General features: G+C 39.4%; 1 protein-coding gene across 1 annotated transcript in view; it reads right to left on the bottom strand.

Moving 5' to 3' along the window:
- LOC126471479 (dynein axonemal assembly factor 10) overlaps positions 1-18,241 on the bottom strand; it is a 173,481-nt gene that overhangs the window by 5,573 nt on the left and 149,667 nt on the right. The window lies entirely within an intron of this gene.

Raw genomic sequence — 18,241 nt, 5'->3', positions numbered from 1 at the left:
CGCTCGGCCACACCGGCCATCCATTCTTCGCAGAATTACTTCAAATTTTAAATGATGCTCTACTAAACACTCAGATGGACATAGACTATATCATTTTTTAGACAACAATATATACTGTTTCCAATGAAACTGACTGTAGGAAAGAAAATTCTCTGCTGTAAAAATGTGTGGATTTGATGCCTTTATCGCAGGCAATTTTAATCACAACAGCAGAGCATTTAAACTGTTTCTCACACACAAATATTCTTCCTTATTACATATATTTTAAAACATACACTGTACACATTACAATGTGCTGTTTTGGTTTCTTTCTCACAGATGGTTTGTACAGGCAAAAAAGGAAAGCTGTATTTCTGGCTTGTGATTAGAAAACTGCTACAGAATCTGAATTTGCAATAACAATAAACAAAGCTCATAGTCAGAGAAGAGAAGGGAAGGGGTGAGAGGAGATGGACATAGAGAGCAGGAGGAGGAGATGGATAGAGAAAGGGGCAGGGAGAGATTATGATGTATATCCAATTCCCACATAAATTAGAAACATGTCCTCTCTATTTTCTCTGTTTTCCATTTAACCAGACTAAGCTACAATGAAGTGTGGCTGGGTGCAGCTAGTACTTAATAAATTAATGACCCTTCAGTGCACTGTAATAAGCTTACCAACTTACAAGCTACAGATGCCACATTTTGATTTTTTGTGACATGTTTATGGCTTTCATTTGACACACTTTCTATTTTTTACAAGGTTTTATAATTAAGATTTAGCTATGCACATCAATACACACTGATGGGTCAAAACATTATCACTATTGCCCACCATGAAACTGAACGAACATAGTGGTAATGTGGGCACTTGACATGGTCAGGAAACTACATAAGCAGAGCACAGATGAATGGGGAATCATTCTAGTGACAATACAGGGTGCAAATGTGGCAATTCACAGACATAAACGACTTTGACAAATGGCAGATTGTCATGGCCCAGCGTCTGGAGACAAGCATCTTTGAAATGGCAAAGATGGTTGGCTGTTTTATGGAATGTGGTTGAAGTACAGTGAACTCGTGAGTAGGTGATGGGCATCCATGCTTCATTACAGAATGTGGATTTCCAATGCATTTTTGCCCTGTGAAGAGGGTCAGGTGGCAATCTCTCACAGATCTGATAACAGAGGACAGTGTTGGTGTTGGCACAAGTGTTTCAGAGCACAATGTTCTGCACACATATTTGAACATGGAGGTCCACAGCAGATGATCCTTATGTATTCCAATGTTAGCCCACTGATACCATCATGATTGCAGTGGGCATGGGATTGTAAGGACTGGTCTGTGGATCAATGGAAACATGTCACCTAGTCAGATGAATCACAGTTCTTGTTACACCAGGTTGTCATCTAGGTGATGGGCTGCTCAGAACTTGCGCCATGTCACACACACAGACCAGTGGGAGCAACATTATGCACTGGAAGTGAAAAGGGGGGGGGGGGGGCTGTATTCACCTGGGCTTCCATGGGACCAGTGTTAATAACCGAAGGCTAAGTAAAATGATGGCAACAGAAAAAAAAAAGAGCACAGAAAATATGTCACAAACAGCACCAATAATTGCTTAAAACATGCTGTAGCATACAATAAATAAGGTAGTATGAAAGTATCAATATAAAACTATATTTCAAAAGATGATTAGTAAAAATGTAATAATGTTTTACTGTGTTTGTACAACCATACCATTTTCTGCATTTAGATTAAAAAACCGCACTGATGATGGTGATATTTGTTGTCGAAACTAGTTTGGGATAATTAAGAAATAAACGAATAACAAGGTCTTTTGTATCAAGGCAGACTCAATTTGTGATATTACTGTAATGCTGTTCAAACCTGATCTGATAACTTCTTTATCGGAGAACCAGGTGATTTTTACAGGCATGGAGTTAGTGAACTACCTGAGTTTTGTTGGTCTGTTAGATAAAGCAAAAGAATATATACGGTGCCCCAGGAGGAATGTTCAGCATTCGCAGATATAACAGGAATGATTATTTGAAGCAAAAAAGTCTAGTAAATGTGGGCTCTAAGAACCAAACATTAAGAGCTATGAGCACTTCTTTATCTTCAATATTGTGAAAAAAAATATCTTCTACTGCATGCTCTTTGCTTTCCATATTTTTAGAGGTTTTAATATGGACTAAAGCAAAAAAAAAAAGGCTAGTGAACATGGACCCTAAGATGCATACCCTCAGAGCTGTGAGCACTTATTCAGTAGAAGAGATATGTTCCACCGTAGCAACATTACAGTATGCTCTTTAGAGCCCATGTTTATTGGACTTTTTTTTTCTTGCTTTGGTCCACATTACCACCTCTCAAAATATGAGAACCTTGGACTTCAAAATGGTCTATGTGTACTTGTCATCTTGTGTCATAAGCAAATACAATGGAAATGTGACATTTCAAAAAGAAAATGTGTATTCACAGCTACCAAAAATTCTCTCAGCAGAAGTGGATGGAGGCATTATCAAGTTTGCACTAACATAAGTTATTCAACCTTACACTACGAAATACTGGAGATAGTGAGACAACTTTTGATGGAGAAGATCTCTGATTTTCGATCTGGCTGCTTGTAGCTTTGTCCCAAAAAGTTAAGAAATCTGGTCTTCAGCGAGACTGGAACAGCGAGCCAAAGCAGCCTTAATGTTACAGGCAACTATGTCACCTCAGAGCTGAAGTATTGGTCTCTCCATTATTGTCCTAGGTATCTAGGAACGATAAATCACAATGTAAAAGACGAGATTAGTTGCAATTTCCACATGGAATGACTTTCCTGGACTAAAAACCATAAATTGATAACGTTATGTTACACTCTAAGTGAAAATCATTCTGATTATTCGATAGAAATATCATGAAAAACCAAGTGAATTTAGCAGGATAATTCCGTGCTAACCAGGAAGTAACTCGTTGGTCACAGAGTTGCCACAAATATTCTGTTTTGTTGCCAAAAACTCGCCTACACTATTATCAGGAAAGATACCAGCTCATAAGTTCCCTCAGCAGGCTAGGAAGTGGCTGCAGTTTGCTTTTCTCAAAGATGCGCCTGTCAAGGGCTCGAATATCCAAAGTATGAGCCAATGAGTCTTACTTTCATTTCTGTAACTAGTTTTCGGGACTAGAGTGCAGTTATGAATAATACAATGATGCACTAGCTGCAAAATAAACATCATAAGTCAGTAACTGTCACAATTAAGTGTGTTTTTCTGTCTTAAGTGTATAGAAAACTAAAACACTCATTCACCAACCAGGGTTCACATTTTTGGAGCCTTCCATTATGAATAGGCAATGGGTCTTTTGATCACTGTAGACTTTGAAAATATTTTTCTTAGCAACATTGTCATAGGCACTATTCCCAAAATGTGAGAACACGACTCACAATTCCTGAATGAGATTTTCACTCTGCAGTGGAGTGTGTGCTGATATGAAACTTCCTGGCAGCATTGATTACAGAGTGTAAACATCCACAGAGGGACTCTGAATGGTATGAATAATATAAATTCCATATCAAGAAAGTTTACTGTGCACAGAACTGATAGCCATGACCAAAAGACCCAAAACCATGATAAAAAAAGGCAGTCTCAAAAATAGTAGAGAAAGTCAAACCAGCCAACATGGAAGGAGAAGCAACTGTTATGAGAACATGGAACAAGGACCACAGAACGCTCACAGTAATGTCTAGAATAAGTCATTCTTAAGCAAAACTGTCTTCCAGTCTATAAACACTGAAAGCATAATAAAAATTATCTATTCATCATGATTACAACACCACCACTTCTGATGCTTACTCAATAAATGCAAATAGCATCTATGTTGAACAACTTATCAATTGGCAGTACACTTTAGATAGAGAGAACAAAGTTAAGTGTGGTGCTAATTGTTTATGCAGTACTTCACAATTGGTGCAGTGTATTATTAATTTAATCCCTGATGGTTCCAAACAAACAAACCAACTAAGGTGCCACAATATTCATATGAGAATTAACAAGATGTAATGTGATGGCTGTGTTAGTAGGTGGTTCCCTCCCATGGCATGGCGAGAGCAGGATTATCTCAGGGACTGGCAACCTTGCCCTAATCAAACATTTGTTCTTATTCTCCTGCAAATACTGAGGAGAATATGCTGTAACACCTTAATCCATCCAAATATCTACTAATATAATAGAGGGAAACATTCCACACAGGAAAAATATATTTAAAAACAAAGATGATGTGACTTACCATACGAAAGTGCTGGCAGGTCGATAGAAACACAAACAGACACATACATACACACAAAATTCAAGCTTTCGCAACAAACTGTTGCCTCATCAGGAAAGAGGGAAGGAGAGGGAAAGACGAAAGGATTTGGGTTTTAAGGGAGAGGGTAAGGAGTCATTCCAATCCCGGGAGCGGAAAGACCTACCTTAGGGGGAAAAAAGGACGGGTAAACACTCGCACACACACACATATCCATCCACACACACACAGACACAAGCAGACATTAGAAACTTAAAACAAGCACACCCCAGGCAAGTATGTGTCTGTTTGTGTTTCTATCGACCTGCCAGCGCTTTCGTATGGTAAGTCACATCATCTTTGTTTTTTTACGTTGAATGTTTCCCTCTATTATAACCAAATATCTACTAAAGCGCTGGCAGGTCGATAGACACACAAACAAACACAAACATACACACAAAATTCAAGCTTTCGCAACAAACTGTTGCCTCATCAGGAAAGAGGGAAGGAGAGGGGAAGACGAAAGGAAGTGGGTTTTAAGGGAGAGGGTAAGGAGTCATTCCAATCCCGGGAGCGGTAAGACTTACCTTAGGGGGAAAACAGGACAGGTATACACTCGCACACACGCACATATCCATCCACACATACAGACACAAGCAGACATATTTAAAGACCTTTAAAGATCTTTAAATATGTCTGCTTGTGTCTGTATGTGTGGATGGATATGTGCGTGTGTGCAAGTGTATACCTGTCCTTTTTTCCCCCTAAGGTAAGTCTTACCGCTCCCGGGATTGGAATGACTCCTTACCCTCTCCCTTAAAACCCACTTCCTTTCGTCTTCCCCTCTCCTTCCTTCTTTCCTGATGAGGCAACAGTTTGTTGCGAAAGCTTGAATTTTGTGTGTATGTTTGTGTTTGTTTGTGTGTCTATCGACCTGCCAGCGCTTTTGTTCGGTAAGTCACCTCATCTTTGTTTTTATATATAATTTTTCCCACGTGGAATGTTTCCTTCCATTATACAAATATCTACTAAATCATACACAGAAAATCCACCTCTTGTCAACCCACATTGGACCAAAATAAGAAAAGATGGTCCAAACCTTCCCTGAATGAAAATTTAGAAACTTAAAACAAGCACACCCCAGGCAAGTATGTGTCTGTTTGTGTTTCTATCGACCTGCCAGCGCTTTCGTATGGTAAGTCACATCATCTTTGTTTTTAAATATACAAATATCTACTAAATCATACACAGAAACTCCACCTCTTGTCAACCCACATTGGACCAAAATAAGAAAAGATGGTCCAAACCTTCCCTGAATGAAAATTTAGAAACTTAAAACAAGCACACCCCAGGCAAGTACAGGTGGAGACTTGGAATCTCTCACTGAAATAGCAGTCTGCCCCACAGATTCCAAATGATGGAAAGGGGAGAGGCAAAAGATCAACTACTCATATTAAAGTACACAATAAATGCACAAGAAGAACATTTTGGCCGTTTGCAACATGAACTGCAGAACATCAAATGTTAATAATCAACTTTTGAAAATGTAATGTAATTGTATAGATGGCAGCACAAGAACACACATGTTAAGGCATTGACATTTGCTAGCTTTTGGAGCCAGTGGCTCCTTTTTCTGGCAGAAAGGTTAAAGGGAAAGGAAGAGGGGTGAAAGAAGAGGACTAGTGAGTTTTAGGAAATAAGGAAAGTTTTGTAAAGTAACCCAGAACCCTGGGTCAGGGGAGATTTACTGGACTGAGGAAAGACAGACTGTTGGGGACTGTACCAGATGAGATATGAAAACCTGAGAGCTCAAAGATAGAAGATAGGATAATACCCAAGACAGGGATTACTGACAATACACTTGCACAAGCAATAAGCTAAGTGGATTATATATGGTAGATGTGGGAGAAGGGAGGCAGAGGTAATGGCAGGTCAGAAAATAAAAGATACAGAAAACTGAAAGGGAGCGAAGAAAGGAATAGTTATTGAGAAGAAACGCTGAGACTGAGTAGGCCAGGTGGGTGGCGAGAACCAAGCATGTATTGTAATTCTACTTTCCTACGTGCAGTTCTGAGAAACTGGGGTCTTGGGGAGGAATCCAGATGACACATGGGGTAAAACTGGCGCCAAGGCTGTGACTGTTATGTTGTAAAGCATGCTCTGTTGCAGGATATTGTATGTTGCCAGTATACACCCTCTGTCTAGGCCCATTCATCCTAACTGATAACTTGGTGGTAGTCATGCTAATGCCAAGGCCAAACAGTGTTTTCATAACATGTGTCATTATACAGGAGGCTCTTCCTTTCATAGTACATGTTTTGAAAGTTTCAGGGTTGTTATAGGTGGTGGTAGCAAGGTCCATAGGGCAAGTTTTACAGTGGGGCAGTCATAGCAGTAATAGCCATAGGGCAGGGCAATGGGTGCAGAAGGAGTATAGGGTCAGACAAGAATATTGCGGGGACTGGGACGGCAGCGAAAAGCTATTCTAGATGTGGTGGACAAAATGTCAAGACAGAATGGGGCCTCATTTCAGGGTACAATTTTACAAAGTCATAGCCTTGTCAAAGTAGCTGATTAACACATTCAAGACCCGTATAATACTGAGTCACAAGAGGTGTACTTCTAAGTTGTTATTTGGTGGGATCAGCAGTACCAGGATTGGATGTGATGGCACGGGAAATCTGCTCTTGAAGTAGGTTGGTTGGGTGATTATGTCCCCTGAAGGCCAAGTTGAGAATGGTGGTGTATTGCTGTAAAGGAACTGGAACAAATACATTTTTCTTGAATACCAAGGCTGTATGGGAGGGCACATTTGACATGGGAAGAGTGGCAACTGTCAAAATGTAAGTACTGTTGTTTGTTAGTATGTTAAGTGAAAAGAAGTGTGTATCTGGCCCTTGGTAAGGATGAGGTTAAAATCAAGGAAAGTGGCATGGGATCATGTGAATCTTAATTGGGAGGATGTATTTAGAGAGTCAAGGAATTTTAACAGGTCAGCTTCACCATGAGTCCGTATGGCAAAGATGTCATTAATGTATGTAAACCAAACCAGAGGCTGAAGGCTTATGAATTCCAGGTAAGCCTTCTCCAAGCAACCCATGAAAAAGTTGGCATAGGAAGGAGCCATCTCGGTTCCCATGGCTGTGCCCCTGATCTGTACGTAAGTCATAAGGTTGATTCAGTTGAGCAAGAAGGACATCTTATATTTGGAATTAGGTGGGCCTTGACTGAGGAACTGTTCAGCAGTGAACAGACCATGCACATGTGTGATGCTGGTAGCAAGGTGTGTGGTGGGAGAGGGATAGGCACAGATCTCAGACAATCTAGGAAATGGTTGGTGTCTTTAATATAAAAGGAAAGTCTTTATACTGTAGGTTGCAGGTGTTGATCAACCTTTCAGCCGTTATATGTGTGTTCTCCTGCCACTGCTTGGTGAATTGATATTTTATTGACCCAATTACAGAACTTCAAATGGGACATACTCAGAAACAGTGAGACAAGATTCAAAGACGAAGGAATTGCTGTCCTCAAGTCTGGCCACATCCTATTACAGAATAACTCAGATATAAATTCCCATATTGGCCGGGTAGGTCTGCTAATTCACAACAGGAGGGAACATTTTATAACCAAGACTATGATCAATTCAGACAGAGTGATCTATGTAACTCTTCAACTGAATCGTAAAATTAGCAGTCAAATCACTTGTGCCTATACACACCTACTTCCACTTCAACTGGTAAAGAACCAGAACAGTTCTGTGAAAATCTGACAACAGCAAAAAATTCAGAAACCAGCACATTTTTATTAATACTCAGTGATTTTAATAAAAAGATAGGAGCAAAGTTCACACGAACTGATCTCTTCAGTGCAAACTTTGGACTCTCCACATGAAACGTGAGAGAACAAATGATGGTGAGTTTTCTTAACAACCAACAGAAATCTGAAGAGCAATGGAATTGAATGAGCTCACAATAAAAAATTACAAGAAGTAATTGATCAGCAGTAAAGAGAGTCAGTGCAATCCAAAAACAGAAAAATTCAAGATTCGGCCTTGAAACATAACACCTTACAGAGGAAAGGTGAAACACTGGCAGAGATGCACCCAAATACAGAGACATCAATAAAATCATAAAGAAGGTGATCAGAAGAGATCAGAGAATGCAAAACACAAGACTGATAGAGGAGGCCATTAAAATAAATGTAAACTTGAGAGTATTTTGTCCCAGTCAGTCAAAATGCAAGCTTATCATGCACAATATTTGGAACAACCAAGCTGGAATTGTCACTAAAAGAGATGAAATTATAAAAGCTGTTGATGACTTTCATCAGAAGCTCTGCAGTCAATCACTATCATGCCAAAGCCTGCATAATGAATCACAAAGTTATGTTATGAATGTGGCACTGGAAAAATTGGAACCCATCAACAAAAATTAAATGGAAACAGTTCTGAATAATTCAAGAATTGTAAGGAGCCAGGAGAAGACCAGGGCATGTGTGAGATGCTTAAAATTGGGAGAATAACGAAGAAGCACTCTTAACTATATTACATGACTTGAGGAACAGAAGATTCCAGAGTCACGGAAAAATGCAGAGTTCATTCTCCCCTTTGAAAAAGGTGGCAACACAAACATCAAGAATTACAGGCATATTAGTCTTTTATCTATATTTTATGAGCTGCTAGCAAAAATCATTAAGAACCACTTGTATCAGAAATTTGACTTTTATCAGCCAGCCAAACAGGCACGGTTCAGAAAAGGATCAGTGCTGTTAACCATATACAAGCAGTACACAGATGACAGAGAAATATATGAGGTACAATGTTCCATGGACTCCAGAGACATGAGAAGGCATTCAGAAAATTGAAACCTGGACAATATTGAGGACAACACACAGACCCCATGTTGACTAAACAGATACAATCTGCTAAAATCAAACAATGGTAAATCCAGGATGGACTGTAACAACATTATGAGAAGGAAAGTTGCTACTCACCATATAGTGGACATGCTGAGTCACAGATAGGCACAACAAGAAGAATCTCACAATTATAGTTTTTGGCCATTAAGGCCTTTGTCAACAATAAGACACGCACACGTACAGGGTGCATTCTGGGTTCCTAGGATTCTAGGGTTCCTAGGTTTAGGATTCTGGTATCCTAGGATCCTAGGGTTCCTAGGCTTAGGATTCTGGGATTCCTAAATCCCTCACCTGGCTCAGATTCATTGATGACATCTTTGCTATTTGGATCAAAGGTGAGGACACCCTATCAACATTCCTCCAGAACCTCAACAACTTCTCCCCCATTTGCATCATCTGGTCCCACTCAACCCAACAAGCCACCTTCCTAGATGTTGACCTCCACCTCAAAGATGGCTACATCAATACCTCCATCCATATCAAACCTACTAACCACCAGCAATACCTTCACTTTGATAGCTGCCACCTGTTCCATCCAAGAAGTCCCTTTTGTACGGGCTAGCCACCCATGGTCACCGCATCTGCACGGACGAGCAGTCCCTCTCAAAATATATCAAGTGTCTCACTGAAGCCTTCACTGACCACAATTATCCTCCCAACCTTGTACAAAAACAAATCTCCTTTGCCTTGTCTTTCCAGTCTTTCTCCACCTCCCAAAGTCCCACCATTCGCCACAGAGGAGCATTCCCCTCGTAACTCAGTACCATCAAGGACTGGAGCAACTGAATTACATTCTCCGCCAGGGTTTTGATTACCTCTTGTTATGCCCTGAAATGAGAAATGTCCTGTCCACTGTCCTTCCCACCCCTCCCACAGTGATATTATGTCATCCACTGAACCTACACAATATACTCTCCACCCTTACACAACCCCTGCTCCCCCCCTGACAAACTGTTGCCAAGAAAAGAGTGAATCACCCTGTTGCTGAACATGCTGCCATACACGATATCCTTCATTTCAATGACTGCTTCACAGCCTGTTCCATACAGATCCTTCCCACCAACACCAGATTTTCTGAACTGCACAGGTCACAACTTTCCCAGTAACACATCCTACATTTCCATAACCCTCCTGGCCTCAACCTTTGTTAGTCACTATCCTCACCCATCCTGTTCCCATTCCATCAGCACTACACAGCCATTATTCCACAACTGCAACGGGTCTTTTTATTTCTCTCCTTTTCTGCTACTCTCCCCCCCCCCCCCCAGCTAACCTGCAGCACTTCACTGTGTGCCTCCCCACCCCAGCCTCTTCCTTACCCCACCCAGTCACCACTCCCATCATCCACTGGTGCTGCTGCTTGCAGTGTGGTTTCAGCAGTTGCCTGAGAATGCAGTTGTGTGTGAGTTGCATTTGTGTGAGTGTGGGTGTCTTTGTGTATGTGTGCCTATTGTTGACAGAGGCCTTAATGGCCGAAAGCTATAATTGTGAGAGTCTTTTTGTTGTGCCTATCTGTGACTCAGCATCTCCGCTATATGGTGAGTAGCAACTTTCCTTCTCATAAAATTAAACTGCTACATTTACAAGAATGATCATCTAGATATGAAAAATGTAGGACAATTGGATTATTGGAAACATTCCTGTGGGAAGCAGCATCATACAAGGAGGGACAATCTCACTTAAGCTATTCATTTTCACTATGGGGGATGTTTTAAATTATCCATCCTGTGGATATAAAGGTACCAACATGAAAAGTTTCCAAGTCATCTTTGCTTCACAGATGATATTATCCTCTTTAAGAATGGCACAAATGAACTGTCAAATATGATCTGAGAATGGAAAGATGTTTTCCATGCTTTAGTCTCAAAATTAACTTTCAAAAGACAAAAAACATGAGCTCTGTCAGTATTGTAGGCTCCATCAGAAGCTATGCTCTGGAAGTAATAAATGAAGACCTTTATCTGGGGCACAAAATCTAACTTGGGAAAGATAACCAGAGAACAGAGATCATGTCATGCATTGGCCTCATCTGGGTGACATTTGGGAAACTTGGTTACGTTCTTTGTAAACTGAGTATCCCCAAAAATTTTAAAAGAAAGGTTTACAATAACTCTTTATTAAACCAAAAACAAACAATATCTCACAAATTTTAGGCTTTTTCCAACATGCAGCTCCATTTTACAATGCTTAAACATCATTCATAAGCTTCATGTACTTAAAATATAAAACATAACAGCAAGATAAATACTAGAACTTCAAACAAGGAAATTACAGTTGATAAATTCATGTGTAGTGATGCACCATAGCCGGCCGGGGTGGCCGAGCGGTTCTAGGCGCTGCAGTCTGGAACCGCACGACCGCTACGGTCGCAGGTTCGAATCCTGCCTCGGGCATGGATGTGTGTGATGTCCTTAGGTTAGTTAGGTTTAAATAGTTCTAAGTTCTAGGGGACTGATGACCTCAGAAGTTAAGTCCCATAGTGCTCAGAGCCATTTAAACCATTTTTTTGATGCACCATGGTCAACTGTTTGGACAGTGTTTGGTGGAAGGTGGAAGGCGGCATGTGGCTGGTGGCTGCAGAGGGGTGAGAAAACTGTCAAACATGGATGTGATGATCTTGAAGCAGCCAAGAGCTGTTTTGCCAAATTGTTTCTGGAAGATTTTTCTGTTACTGGTGGATTAGAAAGTATGTGCATTATCTTTGAGATTCCATCACACTATAACTTTAGCAGACAGCCAGACTCCGGTTTAAAAGTAGGGGAATGTGTGGACTCGAACTCACAACTTAGTGTCTATGTTACAATTTAAAATTCCTTCTGAAGTACATATAAAATAGCTCGATAAAATATGCCCCCCCCCCCCCTTCCTAGAAGCATATACACAAATTCATTCACACAAGCAATTACACCGCACACACACGTGACCATCATCTCCAGCATCCCAGACTGTTGGTAGAAGATGTTTTTGAAAGTGTGTTGATATTGCTAAGAGCATGCTAAAAAGTATGTTGTTAATATAGGTTAGATACAATTATAGTTTTTTTATTTTTATTTTTTAGGTTGGGCATAAAGTATAGTCCCCCTGCCCCCCCTTGGTAATGCGCGTTATCGAAAATACGTTGATATTGTTAGGGTTAATGCAACCTTTGCTGACCCCGCACAAGGATCAGCTTGTTATATGCTCCATTATGGTTCCACTTGTGTGCTCCAATTGGAATTTCACTCCACATAACTACTGAGTAACACCACATAATACAGGAGTACTATTCGAAGCATCCCGTTATGATATCCTGGGGTCTGGATTTCGGTTCTCCACACAATGGAAAGAAATTTTGAATGCCACTATTGAATCATTCTTGTTATGCATCCTTGGAACTTAACTTCCCTCTCAGTATGCATCCTGTCTGATCAGTTCTTTTGGATACTAACAACACTGAATTGCTCAAGTCCTCCGATCAGCTGATGGCTCATGACCAGAAACGTATCACTAGATTGAGATGCTGCCCATGTTATGGCATTCCTGCAGCAGGTTACAGTACTCTCTTGACTGTCTGGCTCATGACTACCCACCCTCTGTACTATCCAACCTACTTACTTCATATCATTTTTTTGAACCTTTAGCAAGAGGATGCCCACTACAATGCCGTGTGGCCTTTCAAAATGTATCACGTGTCTTTTGTGCTTCTAGCACATCTGGATTCACAATTATAAGGGAAATACTGTGTTGTTAATAATGGATAAATTTTCAGAACCACTCTTCAACAAACAATCCTTAGACGCCTCCTTCCAGTGCTCACAAACAAGAATGAACACACTGTAATATCTCTTTATATTCTACTAATTATCCCTGCACAATTCTATGAGTGAATTATGTTTCCTACTTGACCATCTATATACTCACAGAATCAATGAGCAAAGTAGTACAGTACTATTACTAATCCATGAGCGCATAATTACTCTTTGTAATATTCTCTCTGGTGTGTTGAGAGGACTTTTAGGATCTTCTCTTTGCCGAATATCCGCATTGAATAATTGTAATTTTGCTATCAAGATTACTGGAAGACAGAGATTGAAAATATATTGTATGCTACTCAAGAAAATATATATTGAGCATTTACATCAAAGGTGTATAAGGAATTTCATTACATATGTATTCTCTAATTGGAAATTTGCACTGAGGTGTTGTTTCATTGGTAATCAGAAGGGAACTTCCGATGAATTGGAAATGAACCTGCAATTATTAGCTCCAAGAGCTCCATTATTTCATCGGATAATTAAACTCTATCGAAGCAAACTTTCCACTTCATCTGAGGTTTCCCGACTGACTACACAATGCAAGAAAACCAAGACATTTTATTTACACAGGATTGCAGATCGCTTCGAATCATTGAGATTGTGGACAAGGAGAGTCATCGTCCAATTCTGATTAAACAAGTAAAGCTTAATTATAACTTTCTGGAGCGACTGTGATGACTGTGATATGGCTGCTTATGAATGAGATCATTAATAAAATAATAATAACTAACTTTCCTCCTCACCAGCAACCAGTATAAACACAATATTAATTAAAATTATAATATGGAGAGAGCAGCTGTGTTGGCAAACCTTTGTTCTTTGTTTCTTCAGTTGTATATCAGATGCAAAATGTGTGTGCATTGTTGAATTGTTGTTTTGTGTCATCCTTTATATTTTAATTAGAGTCTAAAATGGGTGGTAAATGAAAAAAACTGTAGCATCTATGGATCAACATTACTTGTATGGTCTCGCAAAATTCTTCTAGACCAAGAAGGTGGACACTTCAAGTTGGAATCCATGTGTGAAACTGAAGTCAAAGAAGGAAACGATGATATCATTTTGTTACTAAAAAATATACCGGTGTGTGAGGCTGTCGATGCAGAGGACACCATAGAATGGATAGGAAATGATAAAGCTGATGAACTAACTGAAAATAATACTGTGGAAAGAGGCATGCAGGGGGAACTAATAAAGGAGAAAAAGGCAAACTTAGATGACTGGAGAAATCTCATCCCAGAATTGGAAGCATCCAAGATGACTGCAGTACAATGGTGAGCAGGAGGAAGTAACACCAACTGATATCATCTGTTTCCATAAGTGAAGGGATACTGCAGCATGGAAGGGTGTTAAAAGAGGGAAACAAAGACTCTTTTAAAACCTCAAACTTATAAGTTCATCTTTTTTGCTATGCCTGGCTTCTCACAAGTAGGTAATCATAAATTCATACTTTTCAATGCTGATCATTTTCTTTAATTACTTTTGAAGGGTGCAGTGTGTACATATATACACTTCAGATGCTTATTGTAAATCATTTATTATTTATTTATAGGCTGCGTTAATCCAATGAGAAGCGAAATGTTTGCAGTTGTCATTTTATACTTTGTTAGTTCAATCTATTTAATTTCAGATGGCATTCTGGTTGGTGTTCAGTTAGATTTAATCACGTTAATATGTTAATATATTTCCAGTTTTGCAACTTTTCTTTGGTCAGTTAAATAGTTACAACATTATTTATAGGACATAATCAGTGGTGTTAATGATCTTGAAATAAATTTTACTTATATCACTTCAATCCTCCCTCCAACCTCCCTGATTACAGTTAAAATAACTGTTGTGTTTCAAAATTCTGTTTCGTGATTTTAGTCTGCCTCACTGTCAGGCTGGCAACCAAATGGGGACACATTGGTGATTATCTGGCCACAATAAAGACAAGAGACTGTGTGCTCAAGTTGTCTTCAAAAATTCGACAGCAGTCTGACATGGAGGTCTTTAAACATCAAGTGGCCCCTATCAGTGGGTCCATTAACTCTTCTAATGCTAGGAGTCATTCAGTCACTGCTTTCATTAATCTTGTAAAACTGACCTGTAAACATGTATTGCTTATTTTAAATAATGTTTTAATCTTTGTCACCCGAGTGTCTCAGTTACCTCTACTTCTTAAAACTGTCTCTGAAACCAGCTTTGGCTATCTTGGGATGCTGCCACAGTCACAGTCCTCTGCTGCCAATTATAGACACTGCTGAGTGATGTAACAATTAAACTCACATTTCAAGATTTCAGTTGTTAAATGAAATTAAAATAATGAATTGTCAAACAAAGTTAAACGTTGTTAGCCCTAGATTAAGGCCCCACTGAGACTGGTGAAGCCCTGCCATTAAATCATGCTGCAGAGTCTGACTTGTGAAACTGTGCACTCTTGGAGCAGCAGCCGAGAATCTCTCTCTCTCTCTCTCTCTCTCTCTCTCTCTCTCTCTCTCTCTCTTGTGTTCCACGCCAATGCCTAACACAGAAGCTAAATGACTTAGTTCTCTTTGCATTTTCCTTCTCCTCTGAGATAGGTAGGGGCACCTGGTGCTACTTTCTGTCATTCCCCTGACAGTCCTCACTGTGTAACTCCAATGAATAATAAACCACTACGATTGCTTTTTCTAAGTGTGAGTACCGTAAGTTAATTATGAGTCTACACTGCTTTCCAATCCTGACTACAACCCCAAGCAGGTGTACAAAAAACATGGCGAGCTCAATGAGTATTCCACAGGAAGTACAAACAGGTGGACTTTTTAATAACTGCAGATAGCCATAGATTAGTGAACAAATTCCTTACACAAAGACAGGTCATTATCATTTTGTCCCATTTCTGTGATCTGAGGGTGGAACACAAAAACTGAATAATTAATTTCAGTGACTGTAGCTTGCTCTCTCTCTTGTCCAGTGACTCTCTGCCCTCCCACACATACACACTGAAAAATATCCTTCTGGCTCAATTTTGTCTGTTGAAATGCTTGTACGGCACCTAGGTCCTGAGCAGTTGGTCTGCAATTGAATTTCTACAGATCCATAGCTCATTGTATCCAGCAACAGGGTGCCTTCTTAGCTGTCTTGAAAACTTTGGAATTGATGTATCAGTTGTATGGCAAGCTGTGCTGCTGATGTGAGTCACACAATCCTGGATCCTATCTTTACATTCAGACACTACCAGTATATGCTATAATGGACATTAAATCGAGCCACAACCAGTACATTTTCTTGAAAAAATATGCTCATTTACTGTTAAATACACCCAAACATTAGACAAAAGGAGGCCTATCTTCCACCAGGAATGAATGAATGTATCAAGTTGATATGTGGAACAGTTTGGTCTATACAGCTTTGATAGATATTTGTGTATTATTTATTCAAATAGATACACTGGAATATCATGCCATCACAAAATTTATTGTTTTACATGGTTTATTGTTGACAAATATTTTTCCTACATTGGGGAGGCTTACAATCATTCAGTTTCTTCACTGTCAATACTTATGACTTGGATCACTGAATTCAAAAGTGCAAATTTCTTATCAATGTGATTCACATGAAGGATGAAATTCAGCGATGTTGAATCCAATTAGTAATTCATCACATGAATTTGCAATTGCGAATAAGGATTACCATCAGCTGTTGAATGGAATGACAACAATGAAAATTTGTGCCGGGCTGAGACTTGAACCTGGATTTCCCACTTATCGTGAGCAGTTGCCTTACCATTTGGCTATCCATGCACGACTCACGGCCAGACCCAAACTTCAATATGTCGTCAACCATGCATCTACAACTGGTACTCATACATCCATTATGTATATTCCCGTACAGGTCAGATGCTGTACTCGAAAGTCGCTTGCCCAGTATCGGCAAGGAAATACGATATTGCAGTGCCTGTGTTATTCTGATCATGATGCACTGTGGCGCCCACTGCCCTTACAAAACACAGCAAATGAATTCGCAATTGCAAATAAGGATGCATGGTTGACAAAACATGTAAGTTTGGGTCTGGCCATGAGTCATGCACAGATAGCCAGATGGTAAGGCTCATGATAAGCGGCAAATTCAGGTTTGAGTTCCCCGTCTGGCACAAATTTTCATTGTTGTCATTCCATTCAACACCCGATGGTAATCCTTATTCACAATTGTGAATTCATTTGATGTGTTTCATAATGGCCGTGCCACAGTGCATCGTGATCAGAATAACTCAGGCACTTTTCAATATTGCAATGAGTAATTGCATGGCTTGGATGGGAACAACAGGTGCTGTTGACTCAATCCCAAAGATGTGCCCAACTGAGACTTGCACTAGGTTGTCGAACCATTCAACATTATTATTATTATTATTATTATTATTACTCTTACTATTATTAATATTATTATATAAAGGACAATCAAAAATGCAATGACAGATGAAAACATGGTGAATGTGTACAATATGGTATTAGAAGAATTAAGCATTGGGCATACTCTAAGACACTTGGTTCAATTACAAATTCCATTAATCGAGTCTCAATCCAAGTTAGATTACTTGGTCCAAACAAAATCATTACTTTATGGGTGGCAGGAAGACAAGATGAAAGATGTTGAATCTTCACCTTTTGGAATCAAATTCATCAAGCACTAAAAAGTACAACAGAGAAAGAAATATTTGTTAATAGCAGAATAAGAAAACAGAATGCCAATTAATATCAGATTCTTTTGCAATACACAGGGTTGGTGCACACAACTGGAATGAGATGCAAATAAAGGTTTGAAACAAGCAAAATTCAAGTTCAAGGGAAGTTTGAAACCTTTTGAAGTATGAATGGTAATTAAGTGTTCAAATTGCTTCTGTTTTCTAAGCAACTTACAGATGCAGGGTGTATGAAGATAAAGACCACTCAGCATTAGTACAATATCAAATGGAACCCTGCAGATATAAAGGAGGGATATCAAATAAGAGTATAAAATGTTATACAACTCACCCACTGTTTCTCTGAAACTGTGACTTACCTACTCAATTTAATATAGTATTAACCTCAGCAATCAACTATTACTTCTCAAGCAGCCAGTTGTTAACTGTCAATGAATTTTAATTTTATATGCTGATTTAAAAAAAAAAAAGTGCCTTCACATCTTTGCTAATGAGAAATCACAAAATTTAACTACAGACGAGGCACCTCTGGTAGGAAGATCTTGTTGACAAGGCTATCAGAGTTGTGCTGTGTCATACAAACTATTGTTTCTTTAATTTAACATGCATCTGTTCCAAGAAAGAT

Source organism: Schistocerca serialis, chromosome 1 (genome assembly GCF_023864345.2).
Source record: "Schistocerca serialis cubense isolate TAMUIC-IGC-003099 chromosome 1, iqSchSeri2.2, whole genome shotgun sequence".
Classification (NCBI taxonomy): Eukaryota; Metazoa; Arthropoda; class Insecta; order Orthoptera; family Acrididae; genus Schistocerca; species Schistocerca serialis.
The sequence above is the reverse complement of the archived record's forward strand: the minus strand, read 5'-3'. Positions and strand labels throughout refer to the sequence as shown.